Source organism: Acipenser ruthenus, unplaced genomic scaffold (assembly GCF_902713425.1).
Source record: "Acipenser ruthenus unplaced genomic scaffold, fAciRut3.2 maternal haplotype, whole genome shotgun sequence".
Lineage (NCBI taxonomy): Eukaryota > Metazoa > Chordata > Actinopteri > Acipenseriformes > Acipenseridae > Acipenser > Acipenser ruthenus.
In genome coordinates this window covers 48,994-59,438 of record NW_026708306.1, presented here as the reverse complement: position 1 = coordinate 59,438, position 10,445 = coordinate 48,994, and the positions used below count along the sequence as shown (strand labels likewise).

The 10,445-nt window shown below is 44.0% G+C and overlaps 46 non-coding genes and 1 pseudogene across 46 annotated transcripts; all 47 read left to right on the top strand.

Moving 5' to 3' along the window:
• Positions 1–6: 6 nt before the first annotated feature.
• LOC131730751 (5S ribosomal RNA) lies at positions 7–125 on the top strand. The gene has a single exon (XR_009324276.1). It is a non-coding gene; the product is annotated as a 5S ribosomal RNA (ribosomal RNA).
• Positions 126–225: 100 nt separating this feature from the next.
• Positions 226–344, top strand: LOC131730750 (5S ribosomal RNA). Its single transcript, XR_009324275.1, has one exon. It is a non-coding gene; the product is annotated as a 5S ribosomal RNA (ribosomal RNA).
• Positions 345–458: 114 nt separating this feature from the next.
• Positions 459–577, top strand: LOC131730749 (5S ribosomal RNA). Its single transcript, XR_009324274.1, has one exon. It is a non-coding gene; the product is annotated as a 5S ribosomal RNA (ribosomal RNA).
• A 100-nt stretch (positions 578–677) lies between these two features.
• On the top strand, positions 678–796 carry LOC131730747 (5S ribosomal RNA). The gene has a single exon (XR_009324272.1). It is a non-coding gene; the product is annotated as a 5S ribosomal RNA (ribosomal RNA).
• Positions 797–910: 114 nt separating this feature from the next.
• On the top strand, positions 911–1,029 carry LOC131730746 (5S ribosomal RNA). The gene has a single exon (XR_009324271.1). It is a non-coding gene; the product is annotated as a 5S ribosomal RNA (ribosomal RNA).
• A 114-nt stretch (positions 1,030–1,143) lies between these two features.
• Positions 1,144–1,262, top strand: LOC131730745 (5S ribosomal RNA). Its single transcript, XR_009324270.1, has one exon. It is a non-coding gene; the product is annotated as a 5S ribosomal RNA (ribosomal RNA).
• A 100-nt stretch (positions 1,263–1,362) lies between these two features.
• LOC131730743 (5S ribosomal RNA) lies at positions 1,363–1,481 on the top strand. The gene has a single exon (XR_009324269.1). It is a non-coding gene; the product is annotated as a 5S ribosomal RNA (ribosomal RNA).
• A 114-nt stretch (positions 1,482–1,595) lies between these two features.
• Positions 1,596–1,714, top strand: LOC131730742 (5S ribosomal RNA). Its single transcript, XR_009324268.1, has one exon. It is a non-coding gene; the product is annotated as a 5S ribosomal RNA (ribosomal RNA).
• Positions 1,715–1,814: 100 nt separating this feature from the next.
• On the top strand, positions 1,815–1,933 carry LOC131730741 (5S ribosomal RNA). Its single transcript, XR_009324267.1, has one exon. It is a non-coding gene; the product is annotated as a 5S ribosomal RNA (ribosomal RNA).
• A 100-nt stretch (positions 1,934–2,033) lies between these two features.
• LOC131730740 (5S ribosomal RNA) lies at positions 2,034–2,152 on the top strand. The gene has a single exon (XR_009324266.1). It is a non-coding gene; the product is annotated as a 5S ribosomal RNA (ribosomal RNA).
• Positions 2,153–2,266: 114 nt separating this feature from the next.
• On the top strand, positions 2,267–2,385 carry LOC131730739 (5S ribosomal RNA). Its single transcript, XR_009324265.1, has one exon. It is a non-coding gene; the product is annotated as a 5S ribosomal RNA (ribosomal RNA).
• Positions 2,386–2,485: 100 nt separating this feature from the next.
• Positions 2,486–2,604, top strand: LOC131730738 (5S ribosomal RNA). The gene has a single exon (XR_009324264.1). It is a non-coding gene; the product is annotated as a 5S ribosomal RNA (ribosomal RNA).
• Positions 2,605–2,718: 114 nt separating this feature from the next.
• Positions 2,719–2,837, top strand: LOC131730823 (5S ribosomal RNA). Its single transcript, XR_009324347.1, has one exon. It is a non-coding gene; the product is annotated as a 5S ribosomal RNA (ribosomal RNA).
• A 100-nt stretch (positions 2,838–2,937) lies between these two features.
• On the top strand, positions 2,938–3,056 carry LOC131730737 (5S ribosomal RNA). Its single transcript, XR_009324263.1, has one exon. It is a non-coding gene; the product is annotated as a 5S ribosomal RNA (ribosomal RNA).
• Positions 3,057–3,156: 100 nt separating this feature from the next.
• LOC131730735 (5S ribosomal RNA) lies at positions 3,157–3,275 on the top strand. The gene has a single exon (XR_009324261.1). It is a non-coding gene; the product is annotated as a 5S ribosomal RNA (ribosomal RNA).
• A 100-nt stretch (positions 3,276–3,375) lies between these two features.
• On the top strand, positions 3,376–3,494 carry LOC131730734 (5S ribosomal RNA). Its single transcript, XR_009324260.1, has one exon. It is a non-coding gene; the product is annotated as a 5S ribosomal RNA (ribosomal RNA).
• A 100-nt stretch (positions 3,495–3,594) lies between these two features.
• Positions 3,595–3,713, top strand: LOC131730733 (5S ribosomal RNA). Its single transcript, XR_009324259.1, has one exon. It is a non-coding gene; the product is annotated as a 5S ribosomal RNA (ribosomal RNA).
• A 100-nt stretch (positions 3,714–3,813) lies between these two features.
• Positions 3,814–3,932, top strand: LOC131730732 (5S ribosomal RNA). The gene has a single exon (XR_009324258.1). It is a non-coding gene; the product is annotated as a 5S ribosomal RNA (ribosomal RNA).
• A 100-nt stretch (positions 3,933–4,032) lies between these two features.
• On the top strand, positions 4,033–4,151 carry LOC131730731 (5S ribosomal RNA). The gene has a single exon (XR_009324257.1). It is a non-coding gene; the product is annotated as a 5S ribosomal RNA (ribosomal RNA).
• A 100-nt stretch (positions 4,152–4,251) lies between these two features.
• Positions 4,252–4,370, top strand: LOC131730730 (5S ribosomal RNA). Its single transcript, XR_009324256.1, has one exon. It is a non-coding gene; the product is annotated as a 5S ribosomal RNA (ribosomal RNA).
• A 100-nt stretch (positions 4,371–4,470) lies between these two features.
• Positions 4,471–4,589, top strand: LOC131730729 (5S ribosomal RNA). Its single transcript, XR_009324255.1, has one exon. It is a non-coding gene; the product is annotated as a 5S ribosomal RNA (ribosomal RNA).
• Positions 4,590–4,703: 114 nt separating this feature from the next.
• On the top strand, positions 4,704–4,822 carry LOC131730727 (5S ribosomal RNA). The gene has a single exon (XR_009324254.1). It is a non-coding gene; the product is annotated as a 5S ribosomal RNA (ribosomal RNA).
• A 100-nt stretch (positions 4,823–4,922) lies between these two features.
• Positions 4,923–5,041, top strand: LOC131730726 (5S ribosomal RNA). The gene has a single exon (XR_009324253.1). It is a non-coding gene; the product is annotated as a 5S ribosomal RNA (ribosomal RNA).
• Positions 5,042–5,141: 100 nt separating this feature from the next.
• LOC131730725 (5S ribosomal RNA) lies at positions 5,142–5,260 on the top strand. The gene has a single exon (XR_009324252.1). It is a non-coding gene; the product is annotated as a 5S ribosomal RNA (ribosomal RNA).
• A 114-nt stretch (positions 5,261–5,374) lies between these two features.
• Positions 5,375–5,493, top strand: LOC131730723 (5S ribosomal RNA). The gene has a single exon (XR_009324250.1). It is a non-coding gene; the product is annotated as a 5S ribosomal RNA (ribosomal RNA).
• A 100-nt stretch (positions 5,494–5,593) lies between these two features.
• On the top strand, positions 5,594–5,712 carry LOC131730722 (5S ribosomal RNA). The gene has a single exon (XR_009324249.1). It is a non-coding gene; the product is annotated as a 5S ribosomal RNA (ribosomal RNA).
• Positions 5,713–5,812: 100 nt separating this feature from the next.
• Positions 5,813–5,931, top strand: LOC131730721 (5S ribosomal RNA). Its single transcript, XR_009324248.1, has one exon. It is a non-coding gene; the product is annotated as a 5S ribosomal RNA (ribosomal RNA).
• Positions 5,932–6,031: 100 nt separating this feature from the next.
• Positions 6,032–6,150, top strand: LOC131730720 (5S ribosomal RNA). Its single transcript, XR_009324247.1, has one exon. It is a non-coding gene; the product is annotated as a 5S ribosomal RNA (ribosomal RNA).
• A 114-nt stretch (positions 6,151–6,264) lies between these two features.
• LOC131730719 (5S ribosomal RNA) lies at positions 6,265–6,383 on the top strand. The gene has a single exon (XR_009324246.1). It is a non-coding gene; the product is annotated as a 5S ribosomal RNA (ribosomal RNA).
• A 100-nt stretch (positions 6,384–6,483) lies between these two features.
• LOC131730718 (5S ribosomal RNA) lies at positions 6,484–6,602 on the top strand. Its single transcript, XR_009324245.1, has one exon. It is a non-coding gene; the product is annotated as a 5S ribosomal RNA (ribosomal RNA).
• Positions 6,603–6,702: 100 nt separating this feature from the next.
• LOC131730717 (5S ribosomal RNA) lies at positions 6,703–6,821 on the top strand. The gene has a single exon (XR_009324244.1). It is a non-coding gene; the product is annotated as a 5S ribosomal RNA (ribosomal RNA).
• A 100-nt stretch (positions 6,822–6,921) lies between these two features.
• On the top strand, positions 6,922–7,040 carry LOC131730716 (5S ribosomal RNA). The gene has a single exon (XR_009324243.1). It is a non-coding gene; the product is annotated as a 5S ribosomal RNA (ribosomal RNA).
• A 100-nt stretch (positions 7,041–7,140) lies between these two features.
• On the top strand, positions 7,141–7,259 carry LOC131730715 (5S ribosomal RNA). Its single transcript, XR_009324242.1, has one exon. It is a non-coding gene; the product is annotated as a 5S ribosomal RNA (ribosomal RNA).
• Positions 7,260–7,359: 100 nt separating this feature from the next.
• LOC131730886 (5S ribosomal RNA) lies at positions 7,360–7,468 on the top strand (annotated as a pseudogene).
• Positions 7,469–7,582: 114 nt separating this feature from the next.
• Positions 7,583–7,701, top strand: LOC131730714 (5S ribosomal RNA). The gene has a single exon (XR_009324241.1). It is a non-coding gene; the product is annotated as a 5S ribosomal RNA (ribosomal RNA).
• Positions 7,702–7,801: 100 nt separating this feature from the next.
• LOC131730712 (5S ribosomal RNA) lies at positions 7,802–7,920 on the top strand. Its single transcript, XR_009324239.1, has one exon. It is a non-coding gene; the product is annotated as a 5S ribosomal RNA (ribosomal RNA).
• A 114-nt stretch (positions 7,921–8,034) lies between these two features.
• On the top strand, positions 8,035–8,153 carry LOC131730711 (5S ribosomal RNA). Its single transcript, XR_009324238.1, has one exon. It is a non-coding gene; the product is annotated as a 5S ribosomal RNA (ribosomal RNA).
• A 114-nt stretch (positions 8,154–8,267) lies between these two features.
• LOC131730710 (5S ribosomal RNA) lies at positions 8,268–8,386 on the top strand. The gene has a single exon (XR_009324237.1). It is a non-coding gene; the product is annotated as a 5S ribosomal RNA (ribosomal RNA).
• Positions 8,387–8,500: 114 nt separating this feature from the next.
• Positions 8,501–8,619, top strand: LOC131730709 (5S ribosomal RNA). The gene has a single exon (XR_009324236.1). It is a non-coding gene; the product is annotated as a 5S ribosomal RNA (ribosomal RNA).
• Positions 8,620–8,733: 114 nt separating this feature from the next.
• LOC131730847 (5S ribosomal RNA) lies at positions 8,734–8,852 on the top strand. The gene has a single exon (XR_009324371.1). It is a non-coding gene; the product is annotated as a 5S ribosomal RNA (ribosomal RNA).
• A 100-nt stretch (positions 8,853–8,952) lies between these two features.
• Positions 8,953–9,071, top strand: LOC131730708 (5S ribosomal RNA). Its single transcript, XR_009324235.1, has one exon. It is a non-coding gene; the product is annotated as a 5S ribosomal RNA (ribosomal RNA).
• A 112-nt stretch (positions 9,072–9,183) lies between these two features.
• On the top strand, positions 9,184–9,302 carry LOC131730707 (5S ribosomal RNA). Its single transcript, XR_009324233.1, has one exon. It is a non-coding gene; the product is annotated as a 5S ribosomal RNA (ribosomal RNA).
• Positions 9,303–9,402: 100 nt separating this feature from the next.
• Positions 9,403–9,521, top strand: LOC131730706 (5S ribosomal RNA). Its single transcript, XR_009324232.1, has one exon. It is a non-coding gene; the product is annotated as a 5S ribosomal RNA (ribosomal RNA).
• A 100-nt stretch (positions 9,522–9,621) lies between these two features.
• LOC131730863 (5S ribosomal RNA) lies at positions 9,622–9,740 on the top strand. Its single transcript, XR_009324387.1, has one exon. It is a non-coding gene; the product is annotated as a 5S ribosomal RNA (ribosomal RNA).
• A 100-nt stretch (positions 9,741–9,840) lies between these two features.
• LOC131730705 (5S ribosomal RNA) lies at positions 9,841–9,959 on the top strand. The gene has a single exon (XR_009324231.1). It is a non-coding gene; the product is annotated as a 5S ribosomal RNA (ribosomal RNA).
• A 100-nt stretch (positions 9,960–10,059) lies between these two features.
• LOC131730704 (5S ribosomal RNA) lies at positions 10,060–10,178 on the top strand. The gene has a single exon (XR_009324230.1). It is a non-coding gene; the product is annotated as a 5S ribosomal RNA (ribosomal RNA).
• A 114-nt stretch (positions 10,179–10,292) lies between these two features.
• LOC131730703 (5S ribosomal RNA) lies at positions 10,293–10,411 on the top strand. The gene has a single exon (XR_009324229.1). It is a non-coding gene; the product is annotated as a 5S ribosomal RNA (ribosomal RNA).
• Positions 10,412–10,445: the final 34 nt, after the last annotated feature.

Below are 10,445 nucleotides of genomic sequence, written 5' to 3'. Positions count from 1 at the left end.
GCAATCGCCTGCGGCCACACCACCTTGAATAAGCCTGATCTCGTCTGATCTCAGAAGCTAAGCAATGTTGGGCTTGGTTAGTACTTGGATGGGAGACCACCTGGGAATATCAAGTGCTGCAGGCATTACATTTTACAATTGAAATGTTTGGAGGACAAAAGGAAATTTTGGAGGAATCACCCCCAGCTCACTAAACATAAAAGTCATGAAAGCAGAAATGCAATCGCCTGCGGCCACACCACCTTGAATAAGCCTGATCTCGTCTGATCTCAGAAGCTAAGCAATGTTGGGCTTGGTTAGTACTTGGATGGGAGACCACCTGGGAATATCAAGTGCTGCAGGCATTACATTTTTGTAATTACATTTTACAATTGAAATGTGTGGAGGACAAAAGGAAATTTTGGAGGAATCACCCCCAGCTCACTAAACATAAAAGTCATGAAAGCAGAAATGCAATCGCCTGCGGCCACACCACCTTGAATAAGCCTGATCTCGTCTGATCTCAGAAGCTAAGCAATGTTGGGCTTGGTTAGTACTTGGATGGGAGACCACCTGGGAATATCAAGTGCTGCAGGCATTACATTTTACAATTGAAATGTGTGGAGGACAAAAGGAAATTTTGGAGGAATCACCCCCAGCTCACTAAACATAAAAGTCATGAAAGCAGAAATGCAATCGCCTGCGGCCACACCACCTTGAATAAGCCTGATCTCGTCTGATCTCAGAAGCTAAGCAATGTTGGGCTTGGTTAGTACTTGGATGGGAGACCACCTGGGAATATCAAGTGCTGCAGGCATTACATTTTTGTAATTACATTTTACAATTGAAATGTGTGGAGGACAAAAGGAAATTTTGGAGGAATCACCCCCAGCTCACTAAACATAAAAGTCATGAAAGCAGAAATGCAATCGCCTGCGGCCACACCACCTTGAATAAGCCTGATCTCGTCTGATCTCAGAAGCTAAGCAATGTTGGGCTTGGTTAGTACTTGGATGGGAGACCACCTGGGAATATCAAGTGCTGCAGGCATTACATTTTTGTAATTACATTTTACAATTGAAATGTGTGGAGGACAAAAGGAAATTTTGGAGGAATCACCCCCAGCTCACTAAACATAAAAGTCATGAAAGCAGAAATGCAATCGCCTGCGGCCACACCACCTTGAATAAGCCTGATCTCGTCTGATCTCAGAAGCTAAGCAATGTTGGGCTTGGTTAGTACTTGGATGGGAGACCACCTGGGAATATCAAGTGCTGCAGGCATTACATTTTACAATTGAAATGTTTGTAGGACAAAAGGAAATTTTGGAGGAATCACCCCCAGCTCACTAAACATAAAAGTCATGAAAGCAGAAATGCAATCGCCTGCGGCCACACCACCTTGAATAAGCCTGATCTCGTCTGATCTCAGAAGCTAAGCAATGTTGGGCTTGGTTAGTACTTGGATGGGAGACCACCTGGGAATATCAAGTGCTGCAGGCATTACATTTTTGTAATTACATTTTACAATTGAAATGTGTGGAGGACAAAAGGAAATTTTGGAGGAATCACCCCCAGCTCACTAAACATAAAAGTCATGAAAGCAGAAATGCAATCGCCTGCGGCCACACCACCTTGAATAAGCCTGATCTCGTCTGATCTCAGAAGCTAAGCAATGTTGGGCTTGGTTAGTACTTGGATGGGAGACCACCTGGGAATATCAAGTGCTGCAGGCATTACATTTTACAATTGAAATGTGTGGAGGACAAAAGGAAATTTTGGAGGAATCACCCCCAGCTCACTAAACATAAAAGTCATGAAAGCAGAAATGCAATCGCCTGCGGCCACACCACCTTGAATAAGCCTGATCTCGTCTGATCTCAGAAGCTAAGCAATGTTGGGCTTGGTTAGTACTTGGATGGGAGACCACCTGGGAATATCAAGTGCTGCAGGCATTACATTTTACAATTGAAATGTGTGGAGGACAAAAGGAAATTTTGGAGGAATCACCCCCAGCTCACTAAACATAAAAGTCATGAAAGCAGAAATGCAATCGCCTGCGGCCACACCACCTTGAATAAGCCTGATCTCGTCTGATCTCAGAAGCTAAGCAATGTTGGGCTTGGTTAGTACTTGGATGGGAGACCACCTGGGAATATCAAGTGCTGCAGGCATTACATTTTTGTAATTACATTTTACAATTGAAATGTGTGGAGGACAAAAGGAAATTTTGGAGGAATCACCCCCAGCTCACTAAACATAAAAGTCATGAAAGCAGAAATGCAATCGCCTGCGGCCACACCACCTTGAATAAGCCTGATCTCGTCTGATCTCAGAAGCTAAGCAATGTTGGGCTTGGTTAGTACTTGGATGGGAGACCACCTGGGAATATCAAGTGCTGCAGGCATTACATTTTACAATTGAAATGTGTGGAGGACAAAAGGAAATTTTGGAGGAATCACCCCCAGCTCACTAAACATAAAAGTCATGAAAGCAGAAATGCAATCGCCTGCGGCCACACCACCTTGAATAAGCCTGATCTCGTCTGATCTCAGAAGCTAAGCAATGTTGGGCTTGGTTAGTACTTGGATGGGAGACCACCTGGGAATATCAAGTGCTGCAGGCATTACATTTTTGTAATTACATTTTACAATTGAAATGTGTGGAGGACAAAAGGAAATTTTGGAGGAATCACCCCCAGCTCACTAAACATAAAAGTCATGAAAGCAGAAATGCAATCGCCTGCAGCCACACCACCTTGAATAAGCCTGATCTCGTCTGATCTCAGAAGCTAAGCAATGTTGGGCTTGGTTAGTACTTGGATGGGAGACCACCTGGGAATATCAAGTGCTGCAGGCATTACATTTTACAATTGAAATGTGTGGAGGACAAAAGGAAATTTTGGAGGAATCACCCCCAGCTCACTAAACATAAAAGTCATGAAAGCAGAAATGCAATCGCCTGCGGCCACACCACCTTGAATAAGCCTGATCTCGTCTGATCTCAGAAGCTAAGCAATGTTGGGCTTGGTTAGTACTTGGATGGGAGACCACCTGGGAATATCAAGTGCTGCAGGCATTACATTTTACAATTGAAATGTGTGGAGGACAAAAGGAAATTTTGGAGGAATCACCCCCAGCTCACTAAACATAAAAGTCATGAAAGCAGAAATGCAATCGCCTGCGGCCACACCACCTTGAATAAGCCTGATCTCGTCTGATCTCAGAAGCTAAGCAATGTTGGGCTTGGTTAGTACTTGGATGGGAGACCACCTGGGAATATCAAGTGCTGCAGGCATTACATTTTACAATTGAAATGTGTGGAGGACAAAAGGAAATTTTGGAGGAATCACCCCCAGCTCACTAAACATAAAAGTCATGAAAGCAGAAATGCAATCGCCTGCGGCCACACCACCTTGAATAAGCCTGATCTCGTCTGATCTCAGAAGCTAAGCAATGTTGGGCTTGGTTAGTACTTGGATGGGAGACCACCTGGGAATATCAAGTGCTGCAGGCATTACATTTTACAATTGAAATGTGTGGAGGACAAAAGGAAATTTTGGAGGAATCACCCCCAGCTCACTAAACATAAAAGTCATGAAAGCAGAAATGCAATCGCCTGCGGCCACACCACCTTGAATAAGCCTGATCTCGTCTGATCTCAGAAGCTAAGCAATGTTGGGCTTGGTTAGTACTTGGATGGGAGACCACCTGGGAATATCAAGTGCTGCAGGCATTACATTTTACAATTGAAATGTGTGGAGGACAAAAGGAAATTTTGGAGGAATCACCCCCAGCTCACTAAACATAAAAGTCATGAAAGCAGAAATGCAATCGCCTGCGGCCACACCACCTTGAATAAGCCTGATCTCGTCTGATCTCAGAAGCTAAGCAATGTTGGGCTTGGTTAGTACTTGGATGGGAGACCACCTGGGAATATCAAGTGCTGCAGGCATTACATCTTACAATTGAAATGTGTGGAGGACAAAAGGAAATTTTGGAGGAATCACCCCCAGCTCACTAAACATAAAAGTCATGAAAGCAGAAATGCAATCGCCTGCGGCCACACCACCTTGAATAAGCCTGATCTCGTCTGATCTCAGAAGCTAAGCAATGTTGGGCTTGGTTAGTACTTGGATGGGAGACCACCTGGGAATATCAAGTGCTGCAGGCATTACATTTTACAATTGAAATGTGTGGAGGACAAAAGGAAATTTTGGAGGAATCACCCCCAGCTCACTAAACATAAAAGTCATGAAAGCAGAAAATCAATCGCCTGCGGCCACACCACCTTGAATAAGCCTGATCTCGTCTGATCTCAGAAGCTAAGCAATGTTGGGCTTGGTTAGTACTTGGATGGGAGACCACCTGGGAATATCAAGTGCTGCAGGCATTACATTTTACAATTGAAATGTGTGGAGGACAAAAGGAAATTTTGGAGGAATCACCCCCAGCTCACTAAACATAAAAGTCATGAAAGCAGAAATGCAATCGCCTGCGGCCACACCACCTTGAATAAGCCTGATCTCGTCTGATCTCAGAAGCTAAGCAATGTTGGGCTTGGTTAGTACTTGGATGGGAGACCACCTGGGAATATCAAGTGCTGCAGGCATTACATTTTTGTAATTACATTTTACAATTGAAATGTGTGGAGGACAAAAGGAAATTTTGGAGGAATCACCCCCAGCTCACTAAACATAAAAGTCATGAAAGCAGAAATGCAATCGCCTGCGGCCACACCACCTTGAATAAGCCTGATCTCGTCTGATCTCAGAAGCTAAGCAATGTTGGGCTTGGTTAGTACTTGGATGGGAGACCACCTGGGAATATCAAGTGCTGCAGGCATTACATTTTACAATTGAAATGTGTGGAGGACAAAAGGAAATTTTGGAGGAATCACCCCCAGCTCACTAAACATAAAAGTCATGAAAGCAGAAATGCAATCGCCTGCGGCCACACCACCTTGAATAAGCCTGATCTCGTCTGATCTCAGAAGCTAAGCAATGTTGGGCTTGGTTAGTACTTGGATGGGAGACCACCTGGGAATATCAAGTGCTGCAGGCATTACATTTTACAATTGAAATGTGTGGAGGACAAAAGGAAATTTTGGAGGAATCACCCCCAGCTCACTAAACATAAAAGTCATGAAAGCAGAAATGCAATCGCCTGCGGCCACACCACCTTGAATAAGCCTGATCTCGTCTGATCTCAGAAGCTAAGCAATGTTGGGCTTGGTTAGTACTTGGATGGGAGACCACCTGGGAATATCAAGTGCTGCAGGCATTACATTTTTGTAATTACATTTTACAATTGAAATGTGTGGAGGACAAAAGGAAATTTTGGAGGAATCACCCCCAGCTCACTAAACATAAAAGTCATGAAAGCAGAAATGCAATCGCCTGCGGCCACACCACCTTGAATAAGCCTGATCTCGTCTGATCTCAGAAGCTAAGCAATGTTGGGCTTGGTTAGTACTTGGATGGGAGACCACCTGGGAATATCAAGTGCTGCAGGCATTACATTTTACAATTGAAATGTGTGGAGGACAAAAGGAAATTTTGGAGGAATCACCCCCAGCTCACTAAACATAAAAGTCATGAAAGCAGAAATGCAATCGCCTGCGGCCACACCACCTTGAATAAGCCTGATCTCGTCTGATCTCAGAAGCTAAGCAATGTTGGGCTTGGTTAGTACTTGGATGGGAGACCACCTGGGAATATCAAGTGCTGCAGGCATTACATTTTACAATTGAAATGTGTGGAGGACAAAAGGAAATTTTGGAGGAATCACCCCCAGCTCACTAAACATAAAAGTCATGAAAGCAGAAATGCAATCGCCTGCGGCCACACCACCTTGAATAAGCCTGATCTCGTCTGATCTCAGAAGCTAAGCAATGTTGGGCTTGGTTAGTACTTGGATGGGAGACCACCTGGGAATATCAAGTGCTGCAGGCATTACATTTTACAATTGAAATGTGTGGAGGACAAAAGGAAATTTTGGAGGAATCACCCCCAGCTCACTAAACATAAAAGTCATGAAAGCAGAAATGCAATCGCCTGCGGCCACACCACCTTGAATAAGCCTGATCTCGTCTGATCTCAGAAGCTAAGCAATGTTGGGCTTGGTTAGTACTTGGATGGGAGACCACCTGGGAATATCAAGTGCTGCAGGCATTACATTTTTGTAATTACATTTTACAATTGAAATGTGTGGAGGACAAAAGGAAATTTTGGAGGAATCACCCCCAGCTCACTAAACATAAAAGTCATGAAAGCAGAAATGCAATCGCCTGCGGCCACACCACCTTGAATAAGCCTGATCTCGTCTGATCTCAGAAGCTAAGCAATGTTGGGCTTGGTTAGTACTTGGATGGGAGACCACCTGGGAATATCAAGTGCTGCAGGCATTACATTTTACAATTGAAATGTGTGGAGGACAAAAGGAAATTTTGGAGGAATCACCCCCAGCTCACTAAACATAAAAGTCATGAAAGCAGAAATGCAATCGCCTGCGGCCACACCACCTTGAATAAGCCTGATCTCGTCTGATCTCAGAAGCTAAGCAATGTTGGGCTTGGTTAGTACTTGGATGGGAGACCACCTGGGAATATCAAGTGCTGCAGGCATTACATTTTACAATTGAAATGTGTGGAGGACAAAAGGAAATTTTGGAGGAATCACCCCCAGCTCACTAAACATAAAAGTCATGAAAGCAGAAATGCAATCGCCTGCGGCCACACCACCTTGAATAAGCCTGATCTCGTCTGATCTCAGAAGCTAAGCAATGTTGGGCTTGGTTAGTACTTGGATGGGAGACCACCTGGGAATATCAAGTGCTGCAGGCATTACATTTTACATTTGAAATGTGTGGAGGACAAAAGGAAATTTTGGAGGAATCACCCCCAGCTCACTAAACATAAAAGTCATGAAAGCAGAAATGCAATCGCCTGCGGCCACACCACCTTGAATAAGCCTGATCTCGTCTGATCTCAGAAGCTAAGCAATGTTGGGCTTGGTTAGTACTTGGATGGGAGACCACCTGGGAATATCAAGTGCTGCAGGCATTACATTTTACAATTGAAATGTGTGGAGGACAAAAGGAAATTTTGGAGGAATCACCCCCAGCTCACTAAACATAAAAGTCATGAAAGCAGAAATGCAATCGCCTGCGGCCACACCACCTTGAATAAGCCTGATCTCGTCTGATCTCAGAAGCTAAGCAATGTTGGGCTTGGTTAGTACTTGGATGGGAGACCACCTGGGAATATCAAGTGCTGCAGGCATTACATTTTACAATTGAAATGTGTGGAGGACAAAAGGAAATTTTGGAGGAATCACCCCCAGCTCACTAAACATAAAAGTCATGAAAGCAGAAATGCAATCGCCTGCGGACACACCACCTTGAATAAGCCTGATCTCAGAAGCTAAGCAATGTTGGGCTTGGTTAGTACTTGGATGGGAGACCACCTGGGAATATCAAGTGCTGCAGGCATTACATTTTTGTAATTACATTTTACAATTGAAATGTGTGGAGGACAAAAGGAAATTTTGGAGGAATCACCCCCAGCTCACTAAACATAAAAGTCATGAAAGCAGAAATGCAATCGCCTGCGGCCACACCACCTTGAATAAGCCTGATCTCGTCTGATCTCAGAAGCTAAGCAATGTTGGGCTTGGTTAGTACTTGGATGGGAGACCACCTGGGAATATCAAGTGCTGCAGGCATTACATTTTACAATTGAAATGTGTGGAGGACAAAAGGAAATTTTGGAGGAATCACCCCCAGCTCACTAAACATAAAAGTCATGAAAGCAGAAATGCAATCGCCTGCGGCCACACCACCTTGAATAAGCCTGATCTCGTCTGATCTCAGAAGCTAAGCAATGTTGGGCTTGGTTAGTACTTGGATGGGAGACCACCTGGGAATATCAAGTGCTGCAGGCATTACATTTTTGTAATTACATTTTACAATTGAAATGTGTGGAGGACAAAAGGAAATTTTGGAGGAATCACCCCCAGCTCACTAAACATAAAAGTCATGAAAGCAGAAATGCAATCGCCTGCGGCCACACCACCTTGAATAAGCCTGATCTCGTCTGATCTCAGAAGCTAAGCAATGTTGGGCTTGGTTAGTACTTGGATGGGAGACCACCTGGGAATATCAAGTGCTGCAGGCATTACATTTTTGTAATTACATTTTACAATTGAAATGTGTGGAGGACAAAAGGAAATTTTGGAGGAATCACCCCCAGCTCACTAAACATAAAAGTCATGAAAGCAGAAATGCAATCGCCTGCGGCCACACCACCTTGAATAAGCCTGATCTCGTCTGATCTCAGAAGCTAAGCAATGTTGGGCTTGGTTAGTACTTGGATGGGAGACCACCTGGGAATATCAAGTGCTGCAGGCATTACATTTTTGTAATTACATTTTACAATTGAAATGTGTGGAGGACAAAAGGAAATTTTGGAGGAATCACCCCCAGCTCACTAAACATAAAAGTCATGAAAGCAGAAATGCAATCGCCTGCGGCCACACCACCTTGAATAAGCCTGATCTCGTCTGATCTCAGAAGCTAAGCAATGTTGGGCTTGGTTAGTACTTGGATGGGAGACCACCTGGGAATATCAAGTGCTGCAGGCATTACATTTTTGTAATTACATTTTACAATTGAAATGTGTGGAGGACAAAAGGAAATTTTGGAGGAATCACCCCCAGCTCACTAAACATAAAAGTCATGAAAGCAGAAATGCAATCGCCTGCGGCCACACCACCTTGAATAAGCCTGATCTCGTCTGATCTTAGAAGCTAAGCAATGTTGGGCTTGGTTAGTACTTGGATGGGAGACCACCTGGGAATATCAAGTGCTGCAGGCATTACATTTTACAATTGAAATGTGTGGAGGACAAAAGGAAATTTTGGAGGAATCACCCCCAGCTCACTAAACATAAAAGTCATGAAAGCAGAAATGCAATCGCCTGCGGCCACACCACCTTGAATAAGCCTGATCTCGTCTGATCTCAGAAGCTAAGCAATGTTGGGCTTGGTTAGTACTTGGATGGGAGACCACCTGGGAATATCAAGTGCTGCAGGCATTACATTTTTGTAATTACATTTTACAATTGAAATGTGTGGGACAAAAGGAAATTTTGGAGGAATCACCCCCAGCTCACTAAACATAAAAGTCATGAAAGCAGAAATGCAATCGCCTGCGGCCACACCACCTTGAATAAGCCTGATCTCGTCTGATCTCAGAAGCTAAGCAATGTTGGGCTTGGTTAGTACTTGGATGGGAGACCACCTGGGAATATCAAGTGCTGCAGGCATTACATTTTACAATTGAAATGTGTGGAGGACAAAAGGAAATTTTGGAGGAATCACCCCCAGCTCACTAAACATAAAAGTCATGAAAGCAGAAATGCAATCGCCTGCGGCCACACCACCTTGAATAAGCCTGATCTCGTCTGATCTCAGAAGCTAAGCAATGTTGGGCTTGGTTAGTACTTGGATGGGAGACCACCTGGGAATATCAAGTGCTGCAGGCATTACATTTTACAATTGAAATGTGTGGAGGACAAAAGGAAATTTTGGAGGAATCACCCCCAGCTCACTAAACATAAAAGTCATGAAAGCAGAAATGCAATCGCCTGCGGCCACACCACCTTGAATAAGCCTAATCTCGTCTGATCTCAGAAGCTAAGCAATGTTGGGCTTGGTTAGTACTTGGATGGGAGACCACCTGGGAATATCAAGTGCTGCAGGCATTACATTTTACAATTGAAATGTGTGGAGGACAAAAGGAAATTTTGGAGGAATCACCCCCAGCTCACTAAACATAAAAGTCATGAAAGCAGAAATGCAATCGCCTGCGGCCACACCACCTTGAATAAGCCTGATCTCGTCTGATCTCAGAAGCTAAGCAATGTTGGGCTTGGTTAGTACTTGGATGGGAGACCACCTGGGAATATCAAGTGCTGCAGGCATTACATTTTACAATTGAAATGTGTGGAGGACAAAAGGAAATTTTGGAGGAATCACCCCCAGCTCACTAAACATAAAAGTCATGAAAGCAGAAATGCAATCGCCTGCGGCCACACCACCTTGAATAAGCCTGATCTCGTCTGATCTCAGAAGCTAAGCAATGTTGGGCTTGGTTAGTACTTGGATGGGAGACCACCTGGGAATATCAAGTGCTGCAGGCATTACATTTTTGTAATTACATTTTACAATTGAAATGTGTGGAGGACAAAAGGAAATTTTGGAGGAATCACCCCCAGCTCACTAAACATAAAAGTCATGAAAGCAGAAATGCAATCGCCTGCGGCCACACCACCTTGAATAAGCCTGATCTCGTCTGATCTCAGAAGCTAAGCAATGTTGGGCTTGGTTAGTACTTGGATGGGAGACCACCTGGGAATATCAAGTGCTGCAGGCATTACATTTTAGTAATTACATTTTACAATTGAAAT